This window comes from Accipiter gentilis, chromosome 5 (genome assembly GCF_929443795.1).
Source record: "Accipiter gentilis chromosome 5, bAccGen1.1, whole genome shotgun sequence".
Classification (NCBI taxonomy): domain Eukaryota; kingdom Metazoa; phylum Chordata; class Aves; order Accipitriformes; family Accipitridae; genus Astur; species Astur gentilis.
This window is the reverse complement of record NC_064884.1, coordinates 40490463-40499127: the sequence shown is the minus strand read 5'-3', so window position 1 is coordinate 40499127 and position 8665 is coordinate 40490463. Positions and strand designations below refer to the sequence as shown.

Here is an 8665-nt window from a genome sequence, read left to right as displayed (position 1 = left end):
ACTTAGTGCATTCTACCACCATAATGTAAATCGGGGGAGCTGTTCACTAGTATTTTTATCCTGCTTTTCTGATGACACCCTGAAACTTTTTATCTTGCACTCTACACCTTTTCCCAAGCTCCCAGGCAAGACTCAGACTGGGAGTACCATTTCTGTGTCTCTGTGCAAATCAAGGAATGACATTTTCCTGAGTAGTTCTTGGTTGTGCCTGAGGGTTTTGGCAGAATTAAAATCCTGCAACACTGCACAAGCAAAAAGAGTGATCTACAGATGTGTGACTACTGAGGGATATTTATATAATTTAGCAGCCAGATAAAGACAACAGTCTGTACTGTTTCAAACACCCTTCCACACTGGCACAGGACACCAGAGCCCTCATTTCCATCACAAAGAGATTCATGACCTAAGTGATACCTCCATGGTCAGGTTTTTCAGACCTCCCTGTGCACCACTGGGAAACCGGTTAGTGCATGAACATCTATGCCCTCACTAATCCCCTAAAATGTCAGTCACCCAAGTGTCTGTTGTCTAGGTCTTAGTCAAAAGGAGAGAAATTTGTGTCTTTGAGAAGGTGGTTCAAAGTCTTCAGCTCTGTGGATCATGAGAAGCAGGGAATACCCATCCATCAGTCTCTTATGACAGTCTGTCATTTGCCCACATTGAGCAGAATTAGTCCCCATTGGAGTGGGCTAGCCTGGTGGCCAGGCCTGTGGCTCCCCTAAGACTTTATCTCAGGTTAGAGTACATGAAATAAGAGGGCTGTGTCACAGCTGGCCAAAATAATGTTTCTGAGACACGATGACAAGGATGGATACTGAAGACAGCCCAGGCATCCTCAAACTATAGCCAAAGCGGGTGCAGTCTGTTTTTCTCACTTTATCTGGAGAAAACTATCTGGGTGGCTGTGTCTGGCCTTCTGGAAGGAAAGGATTAGCTTCCTGTGGCAAGAAGCAACCTATGCTGGCTTAGACTAACTGGGGATGAGAGGAAGAGGGAACAAACTGCATTAATACACCCCTTGGGGAGAAGAGACGTATCTGTATCTAGTGAAGATCCAGCTGGAAGAAGCAGGTACATGTGCAGACACACAACCCCTTTCCAGCTCTTAAACTTCTAGACAGATTGTGCTGGATTTTTTATTTGAACCATTTCCCCTGTCAGAAGCTGTCTAGGTCTCATTATTTTAGTTTGAGTTAGGAAAGAACCTGTAGCCCCTCTGTCCTATTTTCTGTCATTGTGACTTCCTGATTGCCTCCCACTAGCAGTGGCTTTTCACTTTACAGTTGCAAATCTGTAATTTTCAGCCAATGCAGAACATGAATCATAAGAAAACAGGAGGATGTCATTGTTGGCAGAAGAAAATCCATAACAGGGAGCTTTTGTACAGCCCAATAGTAAGATTGTGTTGGTGAGGCTAATTCCACAGAAGAGGCCAGAGTCTGCAGCTCTCCTAGCTGATATGAGCTAAGGGAAAGTTTCTGTAGAGAAATTGTGCTCCACAGTAAAATTTCCTCTATTAAAATCAGCACCTTGGGATTTAAAACTATCCCTAACTAGGAAAAAATACATTGTCCTGTAAGAGATCCAATGATACCAGAATAGAGGATGTTGATAAGCAGAACTCATTAGTACAAAACATTTTAATAGTACTATCAATATTCTCCTACAGATTTAATTGTGTCCATATTTGATTGTGTTCAGATGGCCTTTGAATATCTCCAGGGGTGGAGTCACTATCCCTGGAGATATTCAAAAGCCATCTGGACATGGGCCTTGGCAAACAGCTCTAGATAGTCCTGCTTGAGCAGGGGAGGCGAAATGACCTCCAGAGGTCCTGTCCAACCTCAGTCATCCTGTATTTCTGTGATGTCTTTGTCATACACAGAACGTTTGCCTAGAAATTTCAAAGAAGAAAGCCCAGGTTGGGAGTGTAATTATCCAGATAGGAAAAATCAATTGAGCTTTAACAGTGCAATTCAGTGAGGAAAAAAACCAGCTTACCTTGTCTTATAGCTGTAGATAGCTGTGATTTATTTGTCTGTGTTAGTGCTCCTGATCTCTGGGGGACTGTTCTCTTTTAGCATTGCAGCTGGTGCTGCAGGACTGCCACAGATGTCTAGAGTGACACGGAAGACACACGGTGTCTGTATCTGGTTTGGCATCTTGGAAGGACTCACCTGAAGAAGAGTATTCTTTCTTCTGTGTACCTTAGTGATCCTAGAGGTTCATCCATATGATGTGAAAAGGAGTGAAGAGCTTAAAATGCCCTTGAGGTCTGGTGTAATAGGGCACCTAAATTTCTTGGTAGCTTTTAAGTTCAAGATCCTTTGCATCCTCAGGGATTCCAGCATCAGAATCAGTGCAAAAAATTTTGAGAATACTTGGCCCAACATGTTGAATAATTCAGCTTTTTCTCCAAGGGACTCTAAGAAGTAAGTCAGGTGGTTCAAGGGAAGAGCATAAAATGCACCCTTCCCTACTAAGTATGTGGAAGAATATATGGCTTTTTTTGCTAACAAAGTTTTATTGCTTTGGTTTTCCTGAGTATTTCTAAGTCTTACTACATCTGCTGCAATACAGGACCATTTTGTATAAAGACCTTAAGGAACCAATTTCACCATCAGCACTTTTATTTACACAAAATGGCAATGTTTACAATACTTAATGAATTTATTTCATATGACAGCTTTCTGTAAATTTAAGCCATTTAGTTGCATGTTTCAAGTTGTTGTATAGGATTGTATTTTTTATTATATTTCAAGGACTTTCATTTTTGTCTAGGCATCATCATGGTCATTTCTCTGTTAGATTTATTTTAACTGTAGAGTAACTTCTATAGCCTAGCTGTTCAGAATCTACTTTGTTTATCTGTGGAAGAGTTCATTAAAATTATGATGATGTCTAGATTTCAACTGAAAATCTGAACTACTTAACTAACTCTTGAAAATCTCTTCACCTGGGTGCTACTTAAAGATAGTATCATGTTTTAGATCAGATGACCTGGTTTACACTCCTTTCCCAAGAGTACTTCAAGTACTGTTCAATTTTGTCAGCATTAGGAAATTTTAGAATTGTGATTCTGCTTGATATAATTTTACAGCTGTTCTGCTCTATTGTATTTTAATGTGGTTTTTTTTTTTTACATTGTTTTCTTATTTTAAGTTAGTGAGATACATATGGTATGCTTAGCCATTGTTTTACACATTGGTAGTCCTTTGCTCACATCCTGGGTCAGTGAGGCTTCAGTTCTTTTTGAACTACATGAAGCATTAAATTCTTATTGCTAAGAATGTCTTATCCCAGTTCAAGTCTGCAATTCTTTTCTAACTGCTATTGAACCTCATGGGCATTCTCTGGCAAAAGTTGACCGCTCATTGTATGCAAAAGTTACATCTTCACCTTTTTATTGGGGATCTGCTGCTCATCATTTTGATAGCTTCTCCTCCAAGTTGCAAATGCTTCTAAGTCAGTTATCTTTAACTGCATGCTACAGGCAGATGGGAATGCAGAGAAGTTCGCAGAGCCCAATATGACTCAGAAGGTGCAACATCTGCATTTCTACTGACCAGTGATACCTGCAATCATTCAAAGAGCTTCACTCACCACTGATAGAAAGCAGATCTCTGCTTGATAAAAAGTGTTTCTTGCCATGTATTTTTGCAGACCCTTCTGTTTTTACAGCGGGTGAAACTGCTGTATCAACCAGGAACTTTGAGACTTGACTGTCAAAAGTCTGTCTCCAAACAGCTTCTCAGCCCTTTTGCTGCCAGCAGATCATAGCACAGTATGTTTTGTGGCTTCTCATTATGAAAGCACGCATGCCACCCACAATGTGAACTTAAATAAAACCTTTTAAGTACTTTCAGGCAAATGTTCATCTGCAGCACATCAAGTTTAATCTTATTTCCCCTTGGTGAGCCTCACGGGTAAAGTATGCTAATACCTGTGTATTGTTTCTCGCTGAGCAAGTTAAAGTCGTGATAGCTCTCTCCTGTGGCAGAGAATGTTAAAAGCACCCTAAAAGAATAAACAGCTTTCCAAAAGGTTAAATGGAAAAGCATCATGAAGAACAAAGAAAACTGAATAGCAGGGAGAATATTTTGCATTTTTTCTTGTATTTTTATTTATATAGGGAGAGGAGTGTTTATGCTTCCAGCCTATACATTTCTTGCTTCTGCAGAAATGTATGGGAATGCCCCAAGCAAAATTAAATATTTCTAACATTTCAGTGCCCAGCCTCCCACAAGACACAAAGGATGGCAAAGCTTCATAGCCAGAAAGGCTCTGGCAACACAAGGCAGGACTTCCAGTCTCATTCCTTTAGTGTCTTGGCTTTCTCAGGGCCAATAAGAATGTCACAGAAAGGGAGAAGTTCAGGGACAGTATCGACATCTCTGTATGCAGACTGTCAGAGAAAAGTGCTTAGACCAGCCTCAAATGACACACAGGATTTTGTATCCTCTGGCAAACTGTTACAACACAAACAAATACTTACTCCAACCATATGTTTAAAAAAAAAGGAACACCTATCCACCCCTTTCCAACTCAGCCCCATGAACATGCACTTATCAAAGCTTCAGTCTCACCCTTGCAGAAAACCTAATTTCTTACTTTTTTTCATGTGACTCCCCACTGTCTTCTAGGGCTAGAATACTTCCTCACCCTCAAGTCTTTAAGCTGCTTTTGCAGACAGCACATCAAACTGACTTGGGGTTTCTTTAGTACTTTCTTGCCAAAGGAGAGTAGGGAAGTTTGCTGTAAGTTGCTCTTAAAATGGGTCTGGATGTAACGTGGCTAATGATGCTGATTTCTTGTTATTGTAAAACCCAGCTGGGTGTAAGAGCTATGTCTGTGATTATTATTGCATGTGCTTGTAGACTCTTGGGCAAGGATTGCATTTGAAATGAAGAGCATACATATACTTAAAAGGATACTCAAAGCAAAACCCAAACTGTCTAGGAGTTTTACCTTGGTAAAAGTAATTAAAATATATGAAATGAGGTGAAAAAAAATCCCTCCTCCCCCCTCTTTTTTATCCAACTCCATCTGTATATTCTTTTCAGTTTAAACTTTACAATTCACATGGAAAACCAGGCTTTATTTAACTTTCTGGTCATATAAACTTTGATAGATTTTTTTTTAAGAGGATAAACTGATTGTTTTCTTGTTATTACTTTAAACAATACCAAACTGCATGAGAATGCTAAATATTAAATAACTTTACAGCTGAATCCTTCTGTTGTCTTATACAGCATTAAAAATAGTCCTGCATTCTGCTGGCCATAATCTAACCTGTCTATTCTGTTTCCCAAAATACTAGAGTTCCTGATAAAATTAGATATATTGATGCAAAGTGAATTTATTTCCTTGATCTCTCCTGCTACCTGCTGGTCAAAGTGTTTATTGTGCTCACAACATTTAATGAAATCCAGTAAATAGGTCAAATGGAAAAAAAAAAACCCAAACACCCAAATCCCATAACAAGTGTTGTCACTGCACATGCCACAAATTAAACTTCTTTGCTCTTCATTTGCATTCTTGCCTTGCCAGCAGGTGCAGATGAAAACCCTTGCTATGTGATACAGAGGCTTTAGAAAGTACAGTGCCAGAAATGCACAGGTGAAAGAAGATGAATAGCTGAACTGAGATTCAAAGAAGCTTTATTCAAAGATAGAAGCTAAAACAGTTGTACGGTTGTAAGTAATTTGTAACAGAGGAAATGGAGTAGAATATGGGAAATGCAGCACTACTTTTGAAATTCATTAGTATTTCTAAGGGAGCTTTAAACTGTAAGTTATTCAGGAAACTCAGTGGTCAGAATGTCCTACACTGGAGATGTCTTGCTGGGATTAAGGGATGCATCTGTGCCCTGAAAACCTGTTATGTCTAGAGCAGGCTAGGGTCTGCCAAAGGTATGGATGTCTTGCTAAACAAGGAAGAAGTCTGAAACAGCAAGGAACGAGGTACCAACTTTTTGGTTTCAGGCAATGAAGAGGCTGATAAGAAGATGGATGAATACAAGTGCCAAAGTGTCTGGTGCCCTGTGATAAAGAAATTGCGGGGCAAGTTGTTGCATCTAAGAAGGCTGCAGATGAGATGCACCCAGGAGCTGTGGTCTTCTGGTGAGACTTTCTACTGCTTTGAATTGTGAGGTTTTCTGCAGAGGGATTTCTTACTGTGGAAGGACTAAGGCATGCCAGTTCCATCAAGTGCTGCCTATGGAGGACCTGGCTGTTTCTGGAAACAGGTAAGTCTGCTGTTGGCCAGGAATTTTGCATGCCACAAACCTGTGTATAGAATACTTCTTTAATTTCATTGAACTGGGAATTCAGGGGGCCATACACTGGAATCCTTCTCTTCATTAAGTGTATTGCAGTCACAATAATGACTATACTGATGGGTGTGCTCTTGAACAGATGTAAACGGGTTTAGTGATACAGTCAATCAAGGGGAGGGTGGCTGTTAAATGACTGGCCTTAGAGATGGTCACTTGCTATATGACTTATCCTTTGGTGTCCACTATGTGTGAAAGATGAGACAGAAATTAAATTCCTTAAAACTTCTTATGTACCCAAATGCTGCAGGGTCTTGGAGGAGGATGGAATTACTTAAACAGAAAGACAGAATTTGTCTGTTCTTGTTTTTAATTCTGTTCCATTTATATATTTTATAGTAGCATCAGTGGGAGAGTTTCCATTTGTTGAACAAATTTGTGTATTTGGAATTCTGGGTGCAATGCTTAAAACTGTTGAGTGATTGATCTGCTGCTTTTCATCTTATAATGAACTGAGCAGTTTTTCCTCCCCACATCTCAGCCAGCTTTTAGTTGAAAGTCTTTGACTTTAGCAGGGATTGCACATACAAAGCAGCTTGCAAAGTTAACGATTTTGTATATAAATCATTTTTGCATGGGCAGACACAAAGGTTTCCCACCACTAAATTCATAGTTTGAACAATAGTATTTCCTTCCTCCCTCCCTTACGTCCTTCCTCCCTCCCTTTCTCCCTTCTTTACTTCTTTCCCTCCTTCTTTTCCTCCTTCCTTACTACATTGTACAGTACTTTTGGAACCTGGGTATTGTGGTTTAATCCCAGCCCACGACTAAACACCACACAGCTGCTCACTCACTCCACACACCACACACCCCCCAGAGGGATTGGGGAGAGAATCAGAAAAAAAAGTAAACCTCATGGGTTGAGATAAAGACAGTTTAATAAGTAAAGCAAAAGCCATGCACGCAAGCAAAGCAATACAAGGAATTCATTCACTACACCCCACCAGCAGGCAGGTGTTCAGCCATCTCCAGGAAAGCAGGGCTCCATCACGTGTAATGGTTACTTGGGAAGACAAATGCCATCACCCCAAACATCCCCCCTTCCTTCTTCTTCTCCCCAGATTTCTATGCTGAGCATGATGCCATTTGGTCTACACTATCCCTTGGGTCAGTTGGGGTCAGCTGTCCCAGCTGTGTCCCCTCCCAACTCCTTGTGCCCCCCCAGCCTCCTCGCTGGTGGGGTTGGGTGAGAAGCAGAAAAGGCCTTGACTCTGTGTAAGCACTGCTCAGCAATAACAAAACCATCCCTGTATTATCAACACTGTTTCCAGCACAAATCCGAACTATAGCCCCATACTAGCTACTGTGAAGAAAATTAGCTCTATCCCAGCCAAAACCAACACAGTGGGAATGGCACTTAAAGAAAAATTCCAAATGCAAGTTGTGCTATGGGTGACTTACAGATAAAAATTGATCTGGACGTGGTAAGAAGGGATTTTTTTTGCGAACTGGTGTTACACTCTGATGCTAGGAGCTGGAAGGGAACTTGCTGCTGCACAGGAACCACAAATAGTCTTCAGTTCAGCCACTATAACTCTGAGTAAAAATATCCCTGCTGTGCTTGTTACCCAAGAAAAAATCTGATCAGCTGCTGGTTTTTTATTCTTTCATTTGCTGCAAGTAAATGTGCTTGAGACTGCTTGACTGGAGTGGAACTGATTGGCTAAGCTATTCTGGAACAGATGCCCAGATATTTTTTCACCTGATCCTAATATCCATTCAAAATATATTTTATTCTCTGTATGGTGTGAGACAGAAAGAAAGATTGCATTCAGGAGAAAAGTAAAAGTTTTAGAATAAATGTTCTTTTTTTCTCTAAAGAAAATCTGCACATATTCCATTATTTTAGAAGAGTTACTGGGAAATATTTGTTTCATCACAATTATGTCAGTTACATTTTCTCAGCAAAAAAAAGATATGGCTGTTTTTGAGATGCTGTTAATTTTAATTGATTTTTCATGGCTTTGAAATCCCTACATATAATTGTCAAGTTGCTTTAAAATAAAAGTTATCAATACTTCTATGTGATAAGGAATAGTTAAAATTCATAATGTACAATGAAAGCATCTTAAATTTCAGGAGACGATGGAAGTCATGTTTTTGTAAAGGGCTGTGCTGCTGTGGACGTGATGATTGAGACATTCAAATTTGTGAGTGGAATACGTCTAACAGTGCATTCAGGTAAGCTGCTCATTTTTATCTAGAGAAATATGAAGATGGTATTTCTAAGTGCTTTGCTCCCATTTAAAATTCCCAAACATGAAAAATTGACAGGAGCACAAATCGCTTCCCTGCCAACTATAATAGCCAGTTTTGTGAAATAAAAGGAAG

General features: G+C 40.0%; 1 protein-coding gene across 1 annotated transcript in view; it reads left to right on the top strand.

Annotated features, from left to right (window-relative positions):
- LOC126038902 (M1-specific T cell receptor alpha chain-like) overlaps window positions 1-8665 on the top strand; it is a 198391-nt gene that overhangs the window by 143188 nt on the left and 46538 nt on the right. The gene's annotated exons all lie outside the window — the stretch shown is intronic.